Source organism: Hetaerina americana, unplaced genomic scaffold (assembly GCF_022747635.1).
Source record: "Hetaerina americana unplaced genomic scaffold, ioHetAmer1.1.p SCAF_11, whole genome shotgun sequence".
Taxonomy (NCBI): Eukaryota; Metazoa; Arthropoda; class Insecta; order Odonata; family Calopterygidae; genus Hetaerina; species Hetaerina americana.
The window spans coordinates 14,738,686-14,765,892 of NW_027286181.1; the positions used below are offsets into that span (position 1 = coordinate 14,738,686).

General features: G+C 39.8%; 1 protein-coding gene across 1 annotated transcript in view; it reads left to right on the forward strand.

The window, feature by feature from the left end:
- Positions 1-27,207, forward strand: part of LOC139700938 (uncharacterized) — a 179,062-nt gene that overhangs the window by 93,785 nt on the left and 58,070 nt on the right. The gene's annotated exons all lie outside the window — the stretch shown is intronic.

A 27,207-nucleotide genomic window follows, 5' to 3' on the forward strand; every position in this document is an offset into this window, starting at 1 on the left:
ATTGTAAACAGCGGTTTAAACACGATGAGGAATACAAGGCCACCGTTGTCAACTGGGTCAATTCCCAGGCGGCAAATTTCAATCCTGAGGGATTAAAGTAGGCAGGGCAGCGTTACGTAAAGTGATTAGAAGTGAACGACGATTACAGGGTCGCACCCAAATGTGGTAGGATTGATTTTTTTACAAGAATTTTATTGACGATATACTTACATCGACTTAATAATCTTCAAAGTATGCCCCTTGAGCTGCAACACACTTAGTATAACGTTGCTCCCATTCCCCGTACGTCCGCTGGAAATTTTTTTTGGGGATGCCGTTGATGACCCTCGTCGAAGCCTCTTGAACGGCCTTTATCGAGTCAAAACGTCGTCCCTTGGGCTGTCTTTTCATCAGGGGGAAGAAGAAGTCCGGTGGTGCCAGATCGGGAGAATAGGGCGGTTGCGGCAACGTGGCAACGCCGTATTTGGCCAGGAGCTGTCTGACGACGAGCGCGCCATGGCAGAATTTTCGGCGCCATCTTGGCGCACACCTTGCGCATGGCCAAATCCTGTGAAATAATGCGTTGGACGTTGGATGCAGACAGACCCAACTGGTCTGCAATCTCTTCACTGGTTAAGCGTCGGTCTGTGTTCAGCAGTGTCCTCACTCTGTCCACATTCGTGTCGGTTCTTGCCGTCGACGGCCGTCCGTAGCGATGGTCGTCTGCAACGAGCTCCCTACCCTCTTTAAACAACTTGCGGCACTCAAATACTGAGGAACGGCTTAAGACAGTGTCCCCATGAGCCTGCTTGATCATATCGAGGGTCTCAGTCGCCGTCTTCCCGAGTTTCGCACAAAAATTCACGGAATAACGTTGCTCTAAATTCAGATTCATTTTGATTTTCGACGCGGACAAAAAACTTGCTTCACTAAAAACGGTGTCCTCACTCAACGACAGCCCGCAGGCGACTGAGGTTGGTGTCGGTCTGTTGCTAAGAGCCCCCTCCACCTTACCCTGCCAGGCAGACCCCCCTCCACCGCTCCGTTCGCGCTAGAGAAAATCAGTCCTACCACTTTTGGGTGCGACCCTGTATGTAGAGAAGTGAAGTAATTTTGTAGGAAACTATAACCGTCGATAAACACTTTTTTTTAGACAATATATGTTTTTAATGACAAAACGGCCTTTACTTTTTGAAAATGCCTCTTACGTGTATTATTAATGGGACTCCACCTGCTCATGCTAGGTTGCCTATGAACCCTGACTCAACAAAACAGTATAATACTCGTAAGTCCTAATTTTCATGACAGTAAATATCCCTCAACTCATTCTTGATCTCTGCATGCTTGCTACGACCTTTAACCACCATCCAAAATGCCAATTCTCTGTTCCTTCCTCTACCTCGATTTCCTAACATTTTCCCCTCTGCATATCACTCTCTCCAGCATCCCATTTCCTCTCTCAGGCATCCACTCCACCTCATCCACTTGGCCTAACTTCTTCGAATTTCCCCCAACGACCCTCTCTCTCTCTCCTCTTTACCATGCTTAGGACGGCACCGTCCTTTTTTCCTTTATGTCCATTTCATTTTATCGACTCCACTCCACACTGTGGGAGCTAAAATCTTGACGTGATGGAAGAGCTTGTGCGTTCTGATGACAGGGTCATCCATGCCAGCCAGATAGATCAAAGGTTTGATGGGCTAGCTAGACGAAAGATAGTCCGCTCAGCGTCTGTTCAGTGAGGCGGCTGCAAAGGCGTCTAACCCTAGTGGGTCTGTCGTTGAATGATGTTATAACGTTAAAAACACTATTTATTTATTTTAGTACCTTGCTAGCCGCCGCTAGGGGGTGTGGCAGGGGGCGAATGACATCTTAAATTTATTTGTTCTACACTTAATCTCTCAAGGAGAGAAACGGAGAACCACCTAAATTATTTGTCCCAAAAATGTTTAAATTACTTTAAATAACGCACTTATGACTTATTTTTACATAATTTCAATAAAATCACAAAAATATTTTCCAAGTCGTGTGTTAACAATTTATTTCAAATTTTATCACTACTGATTTTAGGCACATATTAAGTCCTGAGCAAATGACTGTGCAGGATGTGCTTGAATATATGATAGCTGAGTATTTTGATTTATAAATATACCCTGCAAGCCACCGCCAGAGTGTGTGGCAGGGGGCGAATACACATAATTTTACCCGAAAATGACCCAACCGCGGTCGAACAATGTGAAAGAAATGGGTCGGTAATTGGTTGTTTTATCCATATATATAGCCCCATATACTATCAACTAACAAACACATGCACCTTAGAATGTATTGTTAATTTATCCAATAATGTGCAAACTGGAATTGAAAAGTAGGAAGGCGAAATTCCTCCGCCACATGAACATGCAACATAACAATGATCTCCGTCCCCAAGGACACGGGTAGGGAATGTGATATAACGCCGCAGTGACACAATGCAGCGGCATATTGTTTCATTGTAGCGGATCTACACATTGTCCTGATATGTGCTTATCATGAGAGACGTGGTGTTAGAGCACTTGTTTTGAATTAAGTCTTCCCCTTATATTAATGGTGCAAAAATTAAAGTATATTAACCATATTATATTTTATTCATCACAATACAAACAAGAAAAATAGAAATATCCCTTAAACTAGGAGAATTCATGCATAATAGTGTGATGTCATTATTTAATGATCAAGAAAAATTAATATTCAAGCTTCAGCAAAATTAAGAAAATACGACGGCTAACCAGAAAGTAACTTACGTTTCGGTCTAACGTGGCGGTGGGTTGGGCTAGAGCCACCAACTTGGAGTCTAAACATCTTTTCACTCAGTACACACCCTGGTGTGGCAGTGTGCGGACTGTTGCCTTTGTACTTTGCCCATTGCAAACTGTAAAAATGTGTTCTGTGATAGAAAATCCAGTTGGTGTTACTCACTGGTTAGTGTTTATTTTATTTTTTAATTTTATTTATATATACCCTGCAAGCCACCGCTAGGGTGTGTGGCAGGGAGTGAATACAAACCAGACTAATTTTACCCGAACATGGCCCCTACCGCGGTCAAAAAATTCTATTATGATCCCCTATCGTTCGTGAAAAAAATGGCATCTTAAATATATCTGTTCTACACTTGATCTCTCTAATTTGATCAGTATGATCTCTCCTACCGTAGTCCGATGGGGGTAACAATATATTTTTAGCATTACTGCTAAAGTGGCATCCTTCTTATTCATGCAAAATATGTGATCTGTAATTTAACCTTCGCTCCGTGATTGATTACCAGCCTAGCTGCTCTAATATTTTGGATACTCTACTCAGTTTATTAGAATAATGTTTTACAAATCTAGATCCTTTACGCTGCACGCGATCCAATTCGGCAATCATTCCAGCTTCGTGAGGATCCCATATACTTGCAGCGTATTCTAAATGAGGCCTAACCAACGACAGATAACATTTCTCTCTGACTTTTTAATCACATTTACCTAGTACTCTTCTAATAAATCCTAATTTTTGTTAGCTTGTCCACATATTCCCCGTATGTGTTTCACCCCGGAGAAATTGTGAGTGAGGGTAACGCCTAAGTATATAAGTGAGTCATGTTTAAATGTATTCTAAATTTGACATAGTCAGGGTACGGGCGACCTTGAGACTCGTAAGGCTTTTCGAAGAGGTTTTCGAGAAGTGGGATGGACACTCTGGGGTCTTTATAAAATGGGCCGTGCAATTCAGCACCTAACCACGGCATAAAAAAATGAAACTCGATTTCCGCAATCCGCCTTCCTTCCCCCATCCCTTCCCTCCTGTCCACCGCTGGACTGCAACCGGAGGTCACGTCGTGACTCTATTTTTAACGTGAATCACACTTCTCGAGAGTGGCGGAAGAGGAAGAGGAGCAAATAAAGTTTTTTCAAAAAAGGGAGAAGCGAATGGAGAGCCAATTAAGGAGTGGCAAAGAGGGTGAAAGAGTTCAGAGGAGGAAGGGGTTGGGAAAATATGCGAAATGTTCCCACTCGAAATGACCCCTACCCCCCCCACACACTAACAACGTTCTCTGGTTCAAAATAAGGGAGGTCACCTCAGTCATGTCCTAATGGAAGTCAGCGGTTTTAAATTAGGACCGTAGATTTTATCCATTCTGAATCGAAATGTCTGCCCCCTGATAATCAACTACGACGGGGTGTGGCATGGGATGCTGGTTTATGGGAATGGTAAAAAACTAGCCAACCTTTGACATTGTAATCGCCAACTTTTCCATGCATGTTGTTCTCAGGGGATTTTACTTACTATATATAATCGTTAATTAGAAAAGAAATTGTAACTGTTACATCTAAATTTACCTAATACTCCTCAAGCCGCCGAAAGGGCTTATGGCAGGGAATGTTAGGGCACCACCCGTAATTGAGAAAAAAAGCCACAAATATATACAGTCTACAAATAAAACATGCTATGCATTCATGTAAAAACCCACACAACCCACACACATGCAAAACATACAAACTTCCAACTAATATACACATGCACCTACAAATGTATCTGATATCTTTGCAATGTTTAATTTTGTTCCGACTTGTTCATTAAATGTTTTTAATATTTCTAAAGTGACTTCGATTTCTTGCTATTATGATTTCTGATGGTGCGGGGAGATTATTTGTATCTATATGCATTGGAATCTATCTCCCTTATTTTATCTTTGTGTGGTCTGATCTACTTAAGTAGTGTGGGGCCATTATAATTCCTTTAGTGTCATAGTTAAACTCGTTTGTTCTGAACCTTTCTAAAAGTCTAAATCTCGCTTGTTCTCTTCGTCCTTCAAGTGGCTCCCAGCCTAAATCCACCTAGGGACCTGTCACGCTTGCGTTCTTATGATATAACTTTTATATCACACGAATGTGATAGATAATGCATATAATCAAATTTTACTTTCTGTGTTACTTGCCTAAACCTTTTATCTATGAAAAATAAATAATGTACCACTCATCTACATCTACATAATATCCCGTAAGCCCTCGCAAGGGCATGTGACAGGGGATGGTAGGTCACTAGCCACTCCACAAATCAGTTCTACGATAAGTGTAGAGCAGATAGATTTAAGATGTAATTTTATGCTCGAACGATAAGGGATCAGAATAACATTGTCCGACCACGGTAGGTGTAAAAAATATTCGGGTCAAAATTAGTCTGGTGTGCATTCACCCCCTGCCACACACCCTAGCGGTGGCTTGCAGGGTATTATAGGATCTAAAAAAATATCCAAACATATTCCCTCTACTTCCTCGTGCACCCGGCACCCCGCGATTCACCAAAAACCTCGTGAAAGGGAACGACCGAACACCGATCATGTTTATATGTCTTGTCGGCTCATGCTTTGTCATTGTGTACAAACAGTTTCGTTGTTACCACAACAACCGAATGTTCTCCAGGATGTTTTAAGTAAATTGTTATCCCTCACGAGACTTCAAGTGTTCTTCAGAGAAAAAAATGTAAATTTAAAATTAGTATTACTTGTTAAGCCTTTAATTCAATAATGAGGAGAAATTAAATTCTGTTTATCCTTCCTCACTACACGTTCAACAATTATGTCGTTGCTATTGCAATCACGAAACATTCTGGACGCTTTCCGGTACATTTGATTTCATGATGTTGGTTTTGAAATAAATATTAGTTTGAATCAAACCAGGATCGGTTTCCCTGCAAGCCTTTGCAGGGCACTGTTTAACGAATACCTTACTAATGTGAATTAATGGGTTTTTCGAGCGTCAAAGGGGAGCATGGAAAAATGGCTTACATTTAGAACACAAAGTTAATGAGCAAAGTCATTACCGCAATTGGTGAATACTGTCACTCGGGGTGGTGATTTTTATTTCCGACTAATTCGAATTTTGAATGCGTGATGTTCATACTGTCGTGGTCATGACTTGTTGGAGGGAGGAATGTGCCCTTTATGGTCGGCACATGGCCGTCTGTTCGGCGGTAATTTCATCGGTTTTATCTTCTCATTGTGGTGTTTCCTTCGATTGAATTGCGGCAATAGAATTTGTCTCTCTCTCTCTCTCTGTGCATCTACACCTACGCTGTACCCTTCGAGCCTACCAATGAGACGTGTGGCAGGGGTTGTTACGATAGCCCAACCTTCAAAAATTGAATGGATATGTATTTGAAATCTTTGATTCGCTACTAGGTTCATAGAACGTAGTTTTTTTCCTTGTTGGGCTTCTTCTATTTTTTTGTTATCGCGAATCGCGCGACAAAAGAAAGAGTCCCTGAATTCATTAGTGGCGTAGTCTATCTCCCTTATCTTATCCATAATGGTCCAATCTGACGATATAATAGGGGACCTTAATGATTTTTTCGATTTCATAGATTATATCCAGAGTATAATCCTGTACCTTTCTAATATACTTAGTCTCGCATTTTCCCTTCGTGATTGGAGGGATTTCCTAATTCCTCTCTCAACCGTGTAAAGCTTGCTTTCTTATCGTTAAATTTACTTCACAAATCAAGCATCCATTATTCTTCACACCTTAATCGATTCCTTCTCGGATGCATCCCAAATACTGGACGTGTATTGCAAACGGCTACATCTTCAGTTCAAAGTAATACCTCTCCTATTCTTCTGTCACTACTTTTTTTTCTAACAATTCATTGAATAAATCCAAGTTTCTTTTAAGGCATCACCATGATGAGTTGTCAGGGTGACGCCGGAATACGTTGATTGTTTTGAATTATGTAATACTTGCGAACTCCAAAATACGTCATATGTGATAACGTCCTTTGTAAATTTTATACCCAATGAATAACAATAATTTAAATCTCTGGAATAATCTTCGTTCTTCCAGTGGTATCCTATGCAAAAACAATGAAATCATTATAATGGAATCCTTTTTATGCAATCCTAAAGATGATTTCCAGACTGGCAACTTTTCTCCGTGCACTGATTATGTCCGTGTTAAATTCGTATCCTAAGCAGTGTACCGAGCAGGCGATGGGCACGCCGCGTAACCGACGCAAAATTACACCTCTTCAGAGAAAATCCTTTATGTTTCAGAAATATTTGCTACGAAAAGAGGCTAGGCGTGACGGGTATTGTGGAGGGATTAGTATGGGAGCCTCTTGATCAACAAGGAGAGAGGGTAAGACTTTAATAAAGACACAGGGCACCTTAGGTTTTCGTATAATAGTTATTTTAGTACCATGCAAGCCACCGCTAGGGCGTGTGGCAGGGGGTGAATTCACGCCGGACTAATTTTGACCCGAATATGACCCTACCGCGGTCGGATAATGTTATTTTGAGCCCTCATCTTTCGTGGAAAAAATGAAATGCTAAATCTATCTGTTCCACACTTAAAGCTGTCTTAATTAAAATGCCAACTAACTTGAAGGACGATAAACTGAGGTTAGATGAAATAATGACAGCACATGAGGCTACTTAGAATGGAAGAAGAAGACATACTTTTTTACTCTGGCGCGATTGGATACGATTATTCTCATCCCTTATCTTTCGTGGGAAAATTGATATTAATCTGTCGGTTATACACTTACAAAAGTGATTGAATCTGTCGGTTATACACTTCCGTAATATATCCCTAATCTTATTGCCGCGATCTTGCCCACAGTAGCGTTACGATGGGGCTAATAATACATTTTCAATATCATCGCTTAAGTATTCTGTAGACGTAGACATATTATTCATGTTACCATTCCAATATTTTGCCAGTAATCATTACAATATCCTAGATCCGAAGATTTAATAGTTATGATGAACAACCATGGCGTATGCCTGACACGTATTTCACATCAGTATCCATTGCAACGATTAGCGGATGGCTTCGTTAAAAAAATACTGTCGCGACATCAACCGCAGTTTTTTTGAAATTCATCAGTATCCATCTTTCTCGATTCCATTCTTTCGTTGAAGATATCGATTTTTCTCCCTTTTTACGGCATCTAAAGGATCTATGAACCAGAAATCTGATGGGAATGCCGGATTCTGGAAAACATTGATCAAGGGAGAAGAAACGAAAAAAATATCCCGCAAATTTTAATCTCATAAGTTGATGAAAAAATCGATCGTAGACTTATTTGGGAAGAGTTCTTAAAATTCCTCAAGTCGACACTGACGAACTTTGTGTCGTCACAGCCTCGACGAGTTTCTCAATTGTTGCATAGAAGAGTCGGGAATTTTCGACGTGGCATTAGGCGTCATAAAGAGTTCCGTCATTGTCGAGTCTCAACAGTTCAAAATCGAACGAATGTACTGATTGGCCTGGTGGGTAAAATGGGAGTGGCTTCTTGTCGATTTCACGCCCCACCCGACTGATTTATGGGTGCCATTTCTTGATGGGATCCAGCCTCCGAAAAGGGGTCCAAATGAAAGTTTTGGACGCGGTTCGACGGGGCGAAGGGAAAACGGAAGTTCTTGTCGAACGACCTGGCTTGGAGGAAGGTAAACGTCTACCTTTTTGGTTCATTTGCGAGGGTAACTCAAATGAACCGAGAACTCAATAAAGGTTGGGATGGGGATGGGGGGTAAGAAAGAGAGTTGAAAGGCAAAGGGAGGGGAGATGAGGGAGAAGTGAGAGGGAAAGGAAATGTCACGCGTCCAATCGTCTGTGACCGCTATTGTGTGCTGCGTGCGTGTGTGCTTATCATATGATTCGTCCCTACAAAGTTGAAAACAAATATTTTTCTTGGTCATTTTTTTGTTCATCTGAGTCATTTTTTATTAACTTATTTCAGTACCCTATAAGCTACCGCTAGGATGTGTGGCAGGGGTTGAACACACGCCAGACCAACCTTGACTCGTTATTCCACGAATGGTCACTGCCTCGCCATCCTTGATGCTGATAAAATGTGCACATGACGAGTCTCCACGGTAATTGCAATTAATACTGAGAGATGTTATGAAATACCGAAAGCGGTAATGGAGTGGGGAGAATGCTGGGGCGAGGTAGATCACAGAAAATAATTGGCATTTCGGGCAGAATTAAGGTAGGTAGGAAGTATGCAATGTGAAATGACGAGTTATTGCATATATGTAGTAGGGAGTTTGAGAATGTTTTCATCTGCATCTGCATAATACCCCGCAAGCCGCCGCAAGGGCGTGTGGCGGGGGATGTTAGGTCACCACCCGTAAAAGAGGACAAAACCACATGCAAAATCAACACATCCATCCAAGCCAACACCCACAGTGGACTATACATTCATGCAAAAACCCTTTCAACTTACACGCATGCAAATACATATATAATATCAAATAACAAACAAATGCACCTTAGAATGTTGTAAAACTTTATCCAATAACATGCAAGTTTGAATTTGAAAAGTAAGAAGCCGAGATCCCACTACCACATGGACATGCAACATACAATGGTCTCTTGAAGGATCTCAGGTTTTCCCGGTGTATGGTATTCAAGAAGTTCTCTCGGGTTTCCCACCGGGTCAGGTTGCAGTACACCTACGTTTCGAAGGCTGACTCTGCCATCGTCTTCAGGATGAATACTTTCAACAGAGACAACGGCTTCCAAATCAGTAACACTTGGAAGTCAGTGCTAAAGAAAATAAAGAATGCACGGGAACGCACCCGATTGGCCGTAGCGGAGCACACTAACGCTTCCGACCAATCAGGGCACACCTGAGTGTATAAATACCAGGCCTTTTTTTATGCTCTGAACTTCACCCTGAAGACGATGGCAAAGTCAGCCTTCGAAACGTCGGTGTACTGCAAACTGACCCGGTGGGGAAGCCGAGAGAACTTCTTGAATACGATGGTCTCCTTCGCCAAGGACGCAGGTAGGGAATGTGATACAAAGTTGCAGTAATATTTTACGTCATATTAGTCAGGATTTAGAAGTACAGTAGTGTGCACAGCCAGGGTTTCTCGAAAATGAAACCAACCATAGCTTGGTGGTCTACTTCCAAAATTGTTTCTGTGATAGTCCACACTCTTTCTTAAAACAGCTTCTTTTGCCACTTAAGAATGCCTTGGAGGTCATTTTGTTTGTGGTCTGCAAGCATGTGTCCATTACTTTTAAGCCTACCCTCGTATTTCTCTGTTTTTTATATTTGGATTTAAAATATGCACGCAAGAGTCCACTGAATTTTCATTCTTGCATCCTGGGATAAGGATGTTGGATGGAGTGAAGTGAGGTAAGAAGTATTCAGGATTGAATATGGTATTATTGTGGGGATAGATGTCGAGTTATGTTTTGTTGAGAGAAACAAGGGAATATCCCTGTACCGTTTGGTAGTTTGTGTCCATCAAAAACATATCTTAATCGGTAGATTGGCTATGTTAATCATATTTTTATAAAAATAATACTTATCTTCTTAATTTATCTTTCTGAATCTTTACCACGGATTTTCTCCAGGTTCTTCAATACCTTAAGGCTGATGATAATGATAAATGCATCTCAGATGCAATAAATACACCTGCTTGTTAATTAGACCGCCCAATAAATAGGAAATAATTTGCCTGTTGATAATATTTTCGATTGCGAAATTCCGTCTTGGAGGCTTCCTATATTCGGTTATGTCAATGGTTGTCTCTCCTCGTAGGATTACTATTTTCTCTAGCTTTTCGTAATCGTAATACGAAATTTCGTCCCACTGACGAACTGAAAGTTAAAACCTAAGGTTAACTTCGGCCTTCGATTAAGGTTAAAGGCAGTTTTACTACCGCTAGTTAAGTTCAAAACCGACCGTTAAATGGCTCAATGGCCGATAGATAGTGTTATTCCGTTTATAATGTTCATATTCTCTCATGAACAGTCTCAATCTTATATGACATTTGCGGTAATCTGAGATAAAAAGTAAACTTTTGTTTGTGAGAGAGGCTATAAAAATTGCACATTATCAAAATGATTTCGGTTTAGGGGATGGTCTCAAAAATATCCTTATCGTAAAAAACTATCTCAAGCCCGTCTATAAAAGAGCAATGTCGCCACTCCAAATATGGAAAAAGCAACAATACCAGAGAATGGTTGCCGTGGAGTGACAGCTGCGCTATATATAAACAATCATTAAAATTTCCTTGTGATACGCCCAACGTGGAGTGTGAAACGTTATAGACCAAAACGAATGAGCACAGAGAAGCGGAAATGTTAACCCCATCGTCGCGTGAAATTTATATATCAGGGTAAATTGGGGGAGGGGGGTGCGGCAGTTTCTTTCTCTGTACGGGGTATGGTTCCCAGAAAGGGCTGATAACCGAAATATTTCGTGGCTTGGGTATTTAGATATTTTAGTTTCCTGCAAGCCACCGCAAGGTTGTGTGGCAGGACACACCATTAGGTTTCAATTTCGGACGAAGGGGCCATTAGGTCTCAATTTCGCCCAAATAAAGACCTCTATCTATCTATCTACACACACCAGACTAATGTTGACCCGAACATGACCCTACCGCGGTCGGACAAAGTTATTATGATCCCTCATCTTTCGTGGAAAAAATGATATCTTAAATCTATCTGTTCTACACTTAATCTCTCTAATTTTATTGACAAGATCTCGACTACCTTAATACGATGGGGGTAATAATACATTTTCAACATCACTGCTGAAGAGACCTCCTTCCAATTTATGCAAGAGCTTCTGTCGGTAATTTACCATTCGCTCCGTGATTGATTCCCCGCCTAGCTGCCCTAATATTTTGGATACGCTACTAAGTTTATCATAACAAAGTTTTACAAATCTAGCCCCTCTACGCTGCACGCGATCCATTTCGAAGTTGAGGGTGTATACAGGCGCCACTCCTTATCGAACCTAGGCATTTCGGCCCAGCGCACTACCCACTTGAATGTCACGCCCCACATTTTGTGTTTATGCGTGCACAGATAGAATAACTGTGGAGGACCTAGTTTATTTCCATGTGAAACTAAAGGGTTAACCGGCAAATCTTGTTGACACAAAAATTCGTCCCAATTTTTAAGCTCGTAGGAAAATATTCTAATCACTAGACTACCTTATTGCGACAGCTTCTCTAAAGAGAACCCTTTTAATATTTAATTTCATAAATTGAAAAATAAAGGCTGAGAAAATATGATATTGTTAAATTTCGCGCAGACACGCGCTGATGTGCACGTTAATGCGAGGAGACATTATCGGTGAAGAGTCTTAATTCGTCTTCCCCCGTTTTTTTCATATTTACTCTTCGCTTTTTGAATGTGTTTTTTTTAATGTGTTATGCGAGTGTCCCTCGGAGTGAGATATAATTTCAATTCGCTCCCCCCCTCTAGCGGCGTAAGCAATGACTGCTTGTCCACTTGAAAAAATACTGTGGGAATAAGAGACAGATAGATGGAAGAAAATATGACGGCCTGCCCCACCCGCGTAACTGTCACGTGCAGAAGATGACGACTGTCAGCGTGGCGTTGGTCCTTAAGAGAGTTTTTTATCCAAGGTCAACCCAGCGACATTCTTAGGTATCCTATGCTATTGATTGTGTGCGTATGTAATTAAATATGATTAATGTAGGTGTGTGCCATTGTATATCTATAAACATACATACATTATGATTATTATATACGTATGTACTACTACTCGTTTGTGTATGTATGTGTATGTACTAATATGCACTATATGTATGTATGCAATCAGATGAGTAGAAGAGAATTCAATTGGTCCCATTAAGTTGGAATAGTCGCCATTTTGAAAGCCTATTTTATGTGTTGCCTGGATGTGATATTTTTCTCCTCATGTCAATGCTCTCTCGCTAATATAAATATAAATATATATATGCGTGTGTGTGTGTGTGTATATATATATGTATATATATGTGTATATATATATATATAGATATATCTATTTCTATATATATATATATATATATATATATATATATATATTTTTTTTTTTTTTTATTAAGGTAATCTACCGGTTAAGGTAGGTTTTTGGATGGACAAAACTACCAAACAAACACTTTACTACTCCTAACAAAACACAAAATACATCATCCCACTCTATATCAGGTCCCTCTTCATCTCTGAGTACTTTCTTCCTCCCTTCATCCCGTCCAACATCCCTATCCTGTTCCTTCCCTTTCCTCGTTTGCCGAACATTCTCCCCTCTATTACAGTCTTCAACATCCCACTGCCGGTCAATACCCCCTTCAGCCACTTTTCCTGCCTCCATAGGATTTCTCCCAACAAACCCCTCTCTACGCCCACCATACCAAGTACTTCCTCGTTTGTTTTTTTCTCTGTCCATTTCACCTTCTCCATTCTTCTCCACACCCACATTTCAAAAGCCTCCAGTCTACGTCTATCCTCCCACGTCAATGACCACGATTCCGCGCCGTATATAGCTACGCTCCATAGCAAAGTTTTTACGAGTCTTTTCTTAACATCCTTACTTAACGTCCCCGTCATTAACTACTTCCTCCTTGTAAAAGCCTCTTTGCCTAGCGCAATTCTTCTCCTTACGTCCCTACTACTTTGACCGTGTTGGTCCAAAACACTACCGAAATACGTAAACTGCTCTACCTGCTCTAGTTTTTGCCCTCCTATTTTAATGTTAAGCTTGGCCTTTTTCTTTCTAGAAAATCGCACAAGCTTTGTTTTATTAATATTGATTCTTATCCCATACCTGTCGCACTGAATTTCCAATTCACTCAGCAATGCTTGCAGCCCCTTGGCTGACTGACAAACTAAAGCTTGGTCATCAGCAAACCTAACTGATTTTACGAATCCCCCGCCCACTTTCATTCCTACCTCGAGTTCTTCCCATGCCTCTTTGATCATTTCCTCTGCACACAGGTTGAACAGCAACGGTGATAAAAGGCCAACCCTGCCTTACACCTCTTCCTAACACTGCCCATCCGGACTCCCCGTTTCCCACCCTCACCTGAACAGTCAGAGACATATAGAGGTTGCGGATTAGCCTCCTTTCCCTCCAATCTATTCCTATTTTCTGCAATATACTCATTTGTTTTTCCCAATTCATTCTTTTAAACGCTTTTTCGAAATCTACGAAATAGGCAAATACCTCCTGGTTGTGTTCTATATTCCTCTCGATTAATAATCTCATTACTGCAATGGCATCACGCGTACCTCTCCCCTTCCTAAACCCAAACTGATCATCCCCTAAGTAATCATTTGCCCTACTCTCTATCCTTTTGTTTATGATCCTGAGAACAACTTTAGCTGCGTGGGATATCAAACTTATTGTCCTTTAGTCCTCACATGATGTAGCCTTTACCTTTTTCGGAATAGGAACTAAAACTGATCTCACAAAGTCTTCCGGACAGATTCCTTCCTCAAAAATACTACGAATCAGCCCATATAGCCTCTTCCTCCCACATTTTATAAGTTCCGCGGGAATGTTATCCACCCCCACGGCCTTATTTAGTTTCATCTCCATTAATGCCCTTCCAATCTCATCGTCGAGTATGCCTGGAGATAAGCTATCTTCCTCTAAGTCTTGTTCCTTTTCCTGTATTATATACAGGATATATATATATATATATATATATATATATATATATACACGAGGGTCATCCGGAAAGTAGTACCCGTTCGTGCCGCATGAAGTGCTGACGACGCGAGTAGCCGCTGGACGAGGTCAGATAGCTTCAGTGGCTTGTCTGCCTTCTCTGAGCCAAGTTGCGTGACGCTAGCATTGCCTGTGTTGTTTCTGTGATTGTTTACAATGTTTAAAAAAATTGAGAACGCCGCCAGTTGTGAAGTGAGGGCAGTGATTAAATTCCTCAATGCAAGAAACGTTCGCCCATGTGATATTCATCGCCAATTAAAGGAGGTGTATGGAGACAATGTAATGGACGAGTCGTCTGTTCGGCGGTGGTGTCGCAACTTCAACATGGGGAGGGGGAACACACACGACGATGAGCGTTCGGAGAGACCGTCTGTCATTACAGACCAACTGGTGAGCTCAGTTGACGAATTCGTGAGGAACGATCGGCGCGTCACAATTGATGACATCTGTGAGCATTTTCCCAATGTTTCTCGAACAATTGTTCATGAAATTGTTAAACACCATCTGCATTATGCAAAAATTTGTGCAAGATGGGTCCCTCGCGTATCTCAATGAGCTGGCGGCGAAGGACTATGCAGCAGGAATACAGAAACTTGTCACACGTTATGACAAATGCCTTAATTTGCTTGGAGATTATGTTGAGAAGTAGTTTAAAGTATCCTCTTTCAAATAAAATTTTTTATGTTTGTTAATATTTACTTTTGTCTTTATTTCACGAACGGGTACTACTTTCCGGATGACCCTCGTGTGTGTGTGTGTGTGTGTGTGTGTGTATATATATATATATATATATATATATATATATATATATATATATATATATATATATAAATTTCTTCGGAATGGAACGCATTCGGCGACGCACAAATAAACACAGATGTAGATTTGAAACACAAAGAAAGGACACTCACATATGTAGTTTTGACGTTTCGACGGCTCGACCGTCGTCATCAGAAATCATTTTTGATGACGATGGTCGAGCCGTCGAAGGTCGAGGTCGGTTTGGTAGGGGATGAGGGATGATAGAGTTCACCCAATCCCGACGGCGTGGGAAATTCACGCATGATGGTGTACGGGGGTCAGTTCATTTACCTGTGCCGGTTATGGTTTTCTAGGAAGATCTGGTACCAGAATAATCACATGGCTAGGGTGGAGCTTCAGGTCCGGAGAGAGGCTTGCCCGGGAATCGAACCCGGGCCCTCCGGTTTGTAATCCAACGCTCTACCCCTGAACTAACGCGCCCCATACACACACACACCCACATATATATATATATATATATATATATATATATATATATATATATATACACATATATACATATATATATACATATATATATAAATATATATATATATATATATATATATATATATATATATATATATATATATATATATATGTAGGAGTTGGCGGCCGTTCAATCTAATTATTTATTTCAAAGGATTAATATTATGGATTTGATTAATGGTAATTATGAAAAATATTAATCATTCGCTCAAAAAATTTAATTAATAATAATCGTGTCTCACCCCTGTTTGAGACACGATTGTTTCCCCCGGAGGGGGTTAGATCCCTGTTTTAAATGTGTGTTGTAAATAATCCACGGTATACGGAAGTCGTCATGGTACCGTAAATATCTGCACCGCGTTGAGTCCATTGTAATTAGCATTTTAAATTAGTATATATTTTTTAAATCAGACTAGGTAATTAGATATTTTAATCGATTTTAAAAATTATTCATTGAACAATCTTTTCATCGTCATAATCATAATATTTTCCTGGTTATTGCGCCGATTTAGTAATATGTTGTTCCCTTTCATGTCCGCATTTGCCTGAAAATAATGCCATATTTAATTTAAATCGTAAGGTCTAAATCTGTTTAGTATCCTGATAGCCACTTATAGGGTGTGTTGATAGCATAGTCCGACCGCGGTAGTGTCGTGTTCGGGTAAAAATTAGTCTGGTGTGTATTCACCCTCTGCCACACACACTAGCGGTGGCTTTTAGGTTTAATAAATGGATAAATAAAAACATTCAGCATCGAAAATTAAGTTTTGCTAAATATTTAATTACCAATTCGTCTTTTAGATAAGTTAAGTGATGTAATAATTTTAGCTGGTGCTACATTCAGTGGATTCTCAAAGTCTAATTTTTTTTTTTTTTGATGCGACGCGTGTTACAATGGAAAGGGAACAATAAAATAATGGTGAGATGACAAAATGACATCGTTTCTTACTTCGAATGATATCATTTCCACTTTTGGGTCTATTTTTCTGATCCCTAAATATTCGCGGGAAGAAATATCATCTTAAAGTTTTCTTATCCACACTTTATTCCTCTTAGCATATTTCCGTTATATCTCCTATCGTAGTACGATGGGACTAGTAATACATTTTCAACATCATATGCTAAAAAAATCGCTTTCTAATGTATGCATCTCTACGCGATGCCAAATATTGATTTTTAAATATTCTATAAATAGATCTACTTAATTAAACTCCATTTCACCCGGCAGTAAAGGAGTTTACCTAAATATACAGGAGTTAATTATTAATAAGGTGAATTTTTTATCTCCTTTTTCCCATTGCATTGATCATCCATCATCCAAACCCACCTAGCTGTCAATTAATGTCCATTAGATGCAAACATGCGTCCGCATGTGGTTGATAGCGATGATGGTATAGGCACTGACAGTTTGTTGAGCGTATGTCTGGGGTAATTTCAAGCCCCTTTGGACGTGGTTAACGGCATGAGTTCTCTCTATGAGCCAATCAAATCTATCTTAGGGGAGGATGAGTATTGGTGCTTCGTTGGTCACCTAATGACCCTCCTTGTAAGGACATCCACAATATCAACCTTGGACTACCATGAGCTTGGTTGCATGTTGATTGAGAAGTGTCTCAAAACCCTTTCTTTCCGCATGACCGCATTAAAATGCCATTTAATAATGTGGTTCTCTTTACAGTATTCCTTGCTCTGCTTTGTCTGTTTTGAAGTTTCCCCTTCCATCCATCCCCACTCTCTAAGGGGAGACCCTCCCGCAACGTTGGGTCACATTCCCTACCTGTGTCCTTGGGGAGGAGACCGTTGTATGTTGCATGTCTATGTGTGAGTCGAATTACGCCTTCTTACCTATCAAATTCTAGCTTGCACGTTGTAGGATAAATTTTGTACTGCATACTATGGTGCAATTGTCGGTTAGATAATAGGATATGTATTTACATGCGTGTAAAATTTTTGCATGAATGTATACGGCACTGTGTAATAGGTTTGCATGTATGTGTTGATTTTGCATGTGGTCTTGCTCTCTTTTACGGGTGGTGACCATACCGGGGTCATGTTCAAAGTCAAGGATAAATGTTATCTGTCACTGGTTAGGCCTCATTTAGAATATGCTGCAAGTATATCCTCCTGAAGGATCCTCACGAGGTTTGATTAATTGCGGTATTAGATCGCGTGCAGCGTAGAGGAGGCAGATTTGTAAAACGTTGTTATGATATACTTAGTAGCGTATCCAAAATATTACAGCAGCCTGGTTGGGAATCACTCACGGAGCGAAGGTTGAATTACAGATTGAAACTCTTGCATAAATTGAAAGGACGTTTCTTTAGCAGTGATGTTGAAAATGTATTATTACCCCCATTGTACTACGGTAGGAGAGATCATGTTAGTAAAATTAGAGAGATTAAGTGTAGAACAGATAGATTTAAGATTTCATATTTTACACGAACGATAAGGGATTAGAATAACATTCTCCGACCGCGGTAGGGTCATGTTTGGGTAAAAATTAGTCTGGTGTGTATTCACCCCCTGCCACACCCCCTAGCGGTGACTTGCAGGGTAGAAAAATATCAATTATAGTTTCCGCGTATCTTAATCTCAAACGGGTCTCTCGACCCACTCCCAGTTTTGAGTAAAAAAAAAGAATTTAAGACTACCTCAGATTGGAACACACCTGTTAATGCTTTGATAAGCGAGCAGCGTATGCATGTGATGTTATCTCAACCCCTGCCATGCTCCCCAGGGTTGATGTCCATGGTATGGCATGGGCGTAGATGTATAATTACCTGGATAAATCGAACCGCCGCCGTAATTGCGCGACTTGGATATGATATCCGATAGACGGGTGCGATGGGGACGGAGGCGTTGTTTCTGAATCAGCGCGCGTTGCCCAATCAACAGCCCCGCAATGATGCATGGGGGCAATTATAAACACGTGAATAACGCGCCGTGCTCAATAATAAACGGCTATACGGCAGTAGGGCAGCGTTGGTCTATGACGGAGCATAAATAACTGAATGACTAAAGTGTAAATGCGATGTTAAAACTGTTCTGACAGAAATTTGCAATGAAAACCAAATTTTCAGCGAGTGCTAAGTACTAAAATACTCGTGAATCTTTCAGCATGAAAAAATTTGTGAAAAATATCCCAAATGTCTTAAACTCTGCAATTTTGAAGCGCTTGTTCTGTAGCCAACGTTGCTATATAAATAGTTTGGAATCAAACATGCAATTATTTTATTAATTTACGGCGAATGTTTCCGCCATTTGAGTAACATTGAATTCTCTGTTGTTTTCAATGCATCGTTTGTTTTTCGATCAAATATTATGCATGGAACATAACTGGTGCTTTCGTTTTTTTTTCGGACTCTGTGTGTGTGTGAATTAAAAATTGATTCAGCTTTAGATAAATTTAGAGGACCATGTTTAAAACATTATTAATTAAAAATATTGTATAATTAGTGAAAGTTTATTGATAAAATACGATGAAATAGATGGCGAATTTTGAATTTTTACTTGCCATTATTACACTTTAATGTCTATAAATTTTCAGTCTAAACAAAAATTGCTGAAAATCGGCAAAATGTTTTGAATTGGGCAAGTTCTCAGCATTATAATACACAGGATTGTTTTTTTCAGCAGAAAAAAATCCTGAAAATGGACCAAAATGCCTTAAGTTCGGAGATTTTACGAGCCTGTTCTATCGCTAGCGTCGCCATGTAAACAATATGTAACTAAACGTGCCATTGTTTGATTAATTTACCGCGACTGTCGCTTTGATTCGAGCGTTGGTGAATTTTCATTCGTTTCCGATGCGTCACTGGCTTGTCGACAAAATACCATAAAAGTCTTTGCTGGTGAATTCGCGCTCGTTGTTCGGAAACGGTAGTAATGCTGCTCAAAAATACTTCATTTCAAAATGCAAATCCTGACTAATTCTTTTGGATTGGGACGTATTTTGGGTTGGATATATTTATGGCATCGGTGGTTGATTCCCGTGTCCAATGATATGGCTTGATATTCTTGTTGCTGATTTGAAGGTGCTGTTTGTGAAATATGGCTGCTATCAGAGGTTCTGACATACTATTTGTGGGTTAGTGTTGGGATTGTGAGTGAGGGTATTATTTGTATGTGTAGCCAGATATGGCCCTATGTGATTTTACTGTTCGACCTGCAACCATTATGGTGCTAATGAGTTTGTTTAGAAAGTTATTTTTTTCGAAGCATGTCCTCAATAATTTCAATGTTTTTGTCAAAATAAATTGGTTCACTTAGATTAATGGTTCAATTTTCATATACAGCGCTTATCTGATCGATAACTCTTGTGTATATATTTTTATTATTTTTCATAACTATGATCGTATTTGACGTTAAATTCCTCTTCATTTCAAACAAGACTCTACGACGAATTAAAGGAATACAATTTTCAGCAATAATTTTGTATCTTAAAAATTTTCAAGAAAATTTTCTAAATTTCAAAAAGTTTTTCTTGCTTAAAAATATTAAGCTTATAGATTTGCTTAGAACTTTGCGCATATTAATTTGAGAAAATCTTACAGAATTTCAGCAGATTCGTGATATAATATTTTCCAACATGAGCAATGGGACGGATTCGCCGGAAAATGCGAATTACTTCCAATACACTTATAAGCTATCGTTATGGCGTGTAGCAGGGGATTATCAGTGCGTTTTAATCATGTATCGCTATAAAACACGCCGTAAAAATAAAATTCTTACAAGCACGCTCCTTGATAAGTACGCAAGTCTTGATTCTCACGCCGGTGTTGCCAAATTGAAAAAATCGATTTTTCTGCCAGAGTGTCGCAGTAAAAGATACTGAAGTAGGTGGTATACGTTTATCAATAGTATGAAGTGAATAACTGTCTAGATAGATTTGCCCTTAATCCCTCCATCGCTCTGAATTGCCAACTGCAGAATACAATCCTAATTTGAACGACTTTGAAAAAACGTAACTCATGTTCACGTTTTTCCGTCGGGGTTAGACCAGAGTCACTTTTAGCAAACTTGTTTTCGTGAGCTGAGTTAGTCAGGTTTTGCACATCTTGTAATAATAATAATGAAAAAAATATTCTCCCTAATTTAGTACCGAGAAACGCCTAGGATTATTACCCTAGCTTTAGGTAACGAGGTATAGGCACCTAGGACTTTACCCTAAGTACTGGTAACTAGATAATACTGCGAATATTTCTTTACCTATGTACATGCCAAACCCTTATACCATACGATGTTCTTTTCAAATCAAAAGTCAACTCTTTCTCGTAATTATTTTTAAAATTTATAGTGACTAATGGTAGGCATTTTAATAAAATTTTAAAGTTTGGAATTGGCCATCTCTTAGAGATTAAAAATCAACAAAAGGCTTCTTCATTCGCTTAGAAGGTAATCCCAGTAATACGCGTCTAGAGTTACAATAATTATTCCTTTATTTTTGAAGGGGAAATAAAGAATTCAGTATTAATCTGCTGTTAAATGAAAGTGAAACATGTAATTTGTTTTTAGCTTTGACGTAATTTAATTCAGGAAAGAAAAAATCATTGGATCAAGTAGTACCATCATTTCAAAAACACATTAGAGGTACAATTCGTGATGGGAGGAGAATGGATTGTTGGTAGAAATCTAAAGGAGGCAGGAGAGATGGATTCAGAGCACTTTGATTGGCGATGGATTCTTAAAGAATGTAACAGAAGAGAGATACGTTGGGTAAACAAGGAATGGATAGGAATACGAAAGGCTAGTTAGACGGAATGAAGGGAAGAAGAAAGTATACGGATATTAATAGGAGCTTAATCTAATATTACATGTCAGATTGTGTCTTGTTTGGCGAGGCTCAGAAATGTATTGATGTCCAGTTTGTGTCCGTCAAAAACCTACCTAATACGAATATCTACGGTTTCTTGCTTTAGATAAGTGTATTAACCCCTAAAACATGTATTCTTCTTCTGGCCTAAAACACATTGCGAGAAATTTTCCTCGAAAAGTGCAGTTTTCAAAAATTTCAAGCATAGAACAATATTTGGATATTTTTATGCTTATGGCTAAATTTTCATAATATCCGGTCACTCAACTCGAGGTCATAACCATCTTAAATTACTCGTGATATGTTTTTTCAAGGGTTCACAAGTTCAGTTCAAAAGTTCAAAGGACAGCCCTGCTGGCTCATGTTCCCAATTACCACGGTCACTCGTCGGCGAATTGCCAAACTACTACGAGTCCGAATATGACCACAAAATATGTCCCGAATCCCCACTGCCTCGGACGGCCAGTTAATCAACTTTGGAGCCACCCGTGAATGAACGCACCCGTAGGACAATCTAAGTAAACATCATGTGCACCATAGGCACCTCGCGCACCAATAGGAATTGGCGGTGCTGCCTCTAATGCGTACTCCCATCGCTTCTCATTTGCATTTCGTCACCGCACAAGGACATTTCCGGTCCCATTCACCGACTTAATCAAATAGGACGCGTTTTGTAATTGGAATCGCCCGCGCTCCCGTCGCCAAAACGAGAGTTGTCGGCGTCGATCGGTTTCAGATTTCGATTTAGAATTGAGACTGAACAATTGAGTATGTAATCAATTCGGTACCGACGCGTTAAATGAAGTTCAAATTATTATCAGATGAGATTCTTCCTGTAGCGCGTCACCTACCTGTACTTGCATAGAGAATACTGGATCGTTAAGTGGATATGGACGATAGGGAAGGATTTCACGTAAGAACGACTCCAATTGGTCGATTTCAAAGCGCTCGTTTGATTTGTTCTTTTACTGTACAATGACTTTTCATTGAAGAGTCGCTGTAATCTCTGTCCTCAATTGAAACAGACCGTCTTAAAATTCACAAATATGTCTCGAGTTTGTTTATTCCAAGTAAATTGGCGGGAATTAATCGGTGAGAATGCAGCCTTAATTGAGTAACAGTTCTGATTGCCATTTAAACTGAGTGTCATGCCATTTAAAAAACGGGGCGTGGTAGCCTAGCGTGCAGAGATCTCTCAGCAACTGGACCGGAGTGTGCTGGTTTTATTTCCTGTGAAATTAGATACCTCTGTCCTCACCCTGCTTGATTTTGCTTGTCCCAAGACTGAATCAAGGGTTTACGAGAACTTTACTGCAAAAGAAACTGGTTTACCTTCATTCAAAATTTCCGATTAGAAGATTTATTGATTGCAATTTGAAAAAATTAACTGTTATAGCCCTTATGGTCTAGCATTCAAAATTTTTTCTAGCCTGAGAAATACTGCAGAGTTGTGGAAAGGATCTCCTGCTGCCTACTGGAGTCTTTAAAAAAATTGCTCAGATAATTTCATCTCTTTGAACCCCCGTGCACTTCGACTATCAAAGAACGCGATTTTTATTATGGCTGACCAAATCCACTTTGATGATTGCATTGTTTTGATTTTATTCCCCCGGTGTCATTTCATATGTCAAATGTTATTCAGTGCAGCAAATGAAAGATAAATTTAGCAAATAATTTCAAAACTCGTAATCTAGGAAATGCGATAAAATATAGTTATGCCTTGAATAAATGAATAACTCCAATGGCCGTAAACAGTTTACCTTTCAAAACAAAACACAAATGAGATTATTTCGCCACAAGTCAAAGGATGGGGTAAATGGTAAAAATAAGGAAAGGGATAAGAAAAAACCCTATCCTTTTTTACCATTTACCCCATCCTTTGACTTTTTGTTTTATCCAAATAATCTCATTTGTATTTTGTTTTGAAAGGTAAACTGTTTGTGGCCGTTGGAGTTTTTCATTTATTCAATTATAATAGCCGTAAGAGCTTAATTCTATCAATATAGTTATATCATTCATAAATTAGACTCTTTCTGGTCCTCAGTTTGAAAATCGAATGAAATTTCCTCAAAAAGTACGCTCAAAAAGTAAGTTTTCTTTCCCCAGTTCAATCTGAACAAAAATTCCACACGCGATGTTATATCGACTAATTCCTTTCTATTTTGCAATAGTGTGAATTTTTAATCGCGAAAATTGGATGAAATAAATTTGAAACGTTTTGAACGACAAAAACTTCGCCATTTTGATTTCCCCGCGTCTAGTACGCTCATTGTTGTCCACGTCTCAGTCGAGGAAATACAACAATACGGGCATTTTGGCAACGCCGCCGCGCTGTGGATCGCCGGCATTAGGTCGTGGGCCTGCGGGCGGCAGCCGGCTGGCCAGTCGCCCGCTTCCCGCGGCTATTTGCAGCCCTCCGAGGGCTTTGTGAGAGGACAGAACGGGGTTTGGCAAGGGTCGACTATTTGAAATGGGGACGGGAAAAAAAAGGGAAAAGACGAAGAGGCGTGACCTCATTGATGAGGTAACTAGGTGAAGGTGATGCAGTGGTATAGAACTTAAATATGTATACATCTACATCTACATCTACTTAATACCCCGCAAGCCGCCGCAAGGGCGTGTGGCGGGGGGTGCTAGGACACCACCCATAATTTAGAAAAGAAAAAGAAAAAAAAACCGCATGCAATAACGACAAAATCATATATATAAAAAAAAAAAAACATGGCATACATTCATGCATGAACACTTACACCCCACACACATGCAAACACTCAAACTACCAACTAACATACACATGCACCTGAAAGTATACCTAACATCTCTATAGTGTTTAATTTTGTTCCGACTTGTAAATTCAACGTTTTTAATATTTCTAAAGTGACTTCGGTTTCTTGCTATTATGATTACTGATTGTTCGGGGAAAGAATGAGTATTTGTACCTATCTGTCTTGGAATCTATCTCCCTTAGTTTATCTTTGTGGTCTGATCTACCTAAGTAGTGTGGGGCCATTATAATTCCTTCAGTGTCATATTTAAACTCGTTTGTTCTGAACCTTTCTAAAAGTCTAAGCCTCGCTTGTTCTCTCCGCACTTCAAGTGGTTCCCAGCCTAAATCCCCTAAGAGACCTGTCACACTTGTGTTTTTATCATAACAATTTTTAACGAATCTAGCGGATTTTCTCTGGACTTTATCTAATTCTTTTTGCCAAATTTTCTCCCACGGATCCCAAATACTTGCGGCATATTCCAAATGAGGTCTAACTAGAGCAAAATAACACCTCTCTTTAACTTTTTCATTACATTTCCCCACCACCCGTTTAATGAAGCCAAGTTTCTTTAAAGCTGATCCGCATATTGTCCTGATATGTGCTCCCCATGAAAGGCGTGGTGTTAGAACAACCCCCAAATATTTAACTTGATTTGCCGTAGTCAATACTGAACCCTCTATTTTGTAGTTTATATCCTGATCCTCGCTTCCTTTATTCCAAAATTTCAAAACTGCACATTTATCTATATTAAGTGTTAATCCCCATTTATTGCACCATTCCGAGATATTGTCTAAGTCTCTAGAGAGTAGCTCGCGATCTAGTTGGCTCCTTATTTCCCTGTATATCACCGTGTCGTCAGCAAATAACCTTAGATTGCTACTAACGTGTGTGCTTAAGTCATTTATGTATATTAAGAACAGAAGAGGCCCTATTACACTTCCCTGGGGGACGCCCGAAGTAACATCTCTCTCCGATGAGCACAACCCATCTATGACTACTATTTGTTTGCGGTTTGACAAGAAGTCTCTAATCCAATTAATTATTTTCTCATTGATCCCATAGTATTTAAGTTTATGTAACAATTTATTGTGTGGGACTTTGTCGAAGGCTTTTTTGAAATCCAGGAATACTGCATCGACTTGGGTGTTGTTTTCTCCCGATCTAAGTATATCGTGAATGAAGAGACCAAGTTGTGTTTCGCAAGATCTGCTTTTCCTAAATCCGTGCTGGTTGTGGATTAGTATTTTCCTACTATCAAGAAATTGCATGTATGACTATGTGAATGTATATGCATGTATGACTATGTGAAATAATTTTTCCTTAAGCTGTTAATATTTTTTCACACCACCGTCAAAGTAAAAAAAGGAGGTGAATTTTCTACATCTACATCTACATAATACCCCGCAAGCCGCCGCAAGGGCGTGTGGCGGGGGGTGTTAGGTCACCAACCGTAAAAAAGAAAAATACCACATGCAAAAAAAAAACAACACGGAAAATTACACCCACAGCAGCGCACACACTCATGCAAAAATCCCTTCATCCAATACTCATGCAAACACATAAACCGCAAAACAACTAAAAAACTGCACCCCATGATGCAGCACGAAAGACATCCTACAACACGGAAGCCAGGACACAACAAGCAAGAAATTGAAACACCACATGAAAATGCACCACGAAACACTCTGCCCCCAAAGAGTCTTTAAAAGGCAGGGAATGCGACCCAACGTTGCAGGTAGCAGGAATTTCCCCCCGCGGAGAGGGACGAGGGATTGAAAGGGAAACTTAAAAACAGATGAACAGAACATGAATGAGGTCATTCGGGAAGAATGTGTTATTATAACAAAACACATAAGGTTAGTGGAAGAGCATGCATTTAAATACAACTAATTATTTATTAGACGCTGAGGGTGGCAAGTGGAATTTTTGCTATCTATAACCCTGCAGTTGCTATCCCGTATTGTCCGTGGGAAGAAGGAGTCCTTGAGTCGGCTAGTTCTGGCATCTATTTCCCGAATTTTATATGCATGATCCAAGCGACTAATGTATGTAGGAGTACGAATAATTTGCGAGACCTCGGTGCTGAAACATGCGGATCTAAATTTATTTAATAATTTCAATCTTGCATTGAATCGTCTCTCAGCCAATGATTCCCACCCCAAATCCATGAGCATTTCGGTGACGCTTTGCGTTTTATCGTAGGAATTTTTTACAAAACGGGCTGCCCGGCGTTGAACCTTCTCAATTTCCCGAATGAGACCTTTTTCACTCGGATCCCACACGCTGCATGCGTATTCTAAATGAGGCCTTACAAGAGCGTGGTAACAACGTTCCTTGACCTTCGAGTCACTTTTGCCGACAATGCGTCTAATTAATCCCAATTTTTTATATGCTTGACCGCAGACTTTACGTATGTGAGTCCCCCAAGTTAAGTCTTTGGTGAATGTGACACCTAGGTATTTTACCGTATCAACTACTGCTAGGTCACCTCCAGCTAATTTGTAAGCAAATCCCGTTGATCTTTTAAAGAAATTTACCACTGAACATTTATTATAATTTAGAGTCAATCCCCAGTTAGAACACCATTTAGTAATGCAATCTACATCTACATCTACTCAATACCCCGCAAGCCGCCGCAAGGGCGTGTGGCGGGGGGTGCTAGGACACCACCCATAATTTAGAAAAGAAAAATAAAAAAAAAAAAATCGCATGCAATAACGAGAAAATCATATATAAAAAAAAACATGGCATACATTCATACATGAACACTTACACCCCACACACATGCAAACACTCAAACTACCAACTAACATACACATGCACCTGAAAGTATACCTAACATCTCTATAGTGTTTA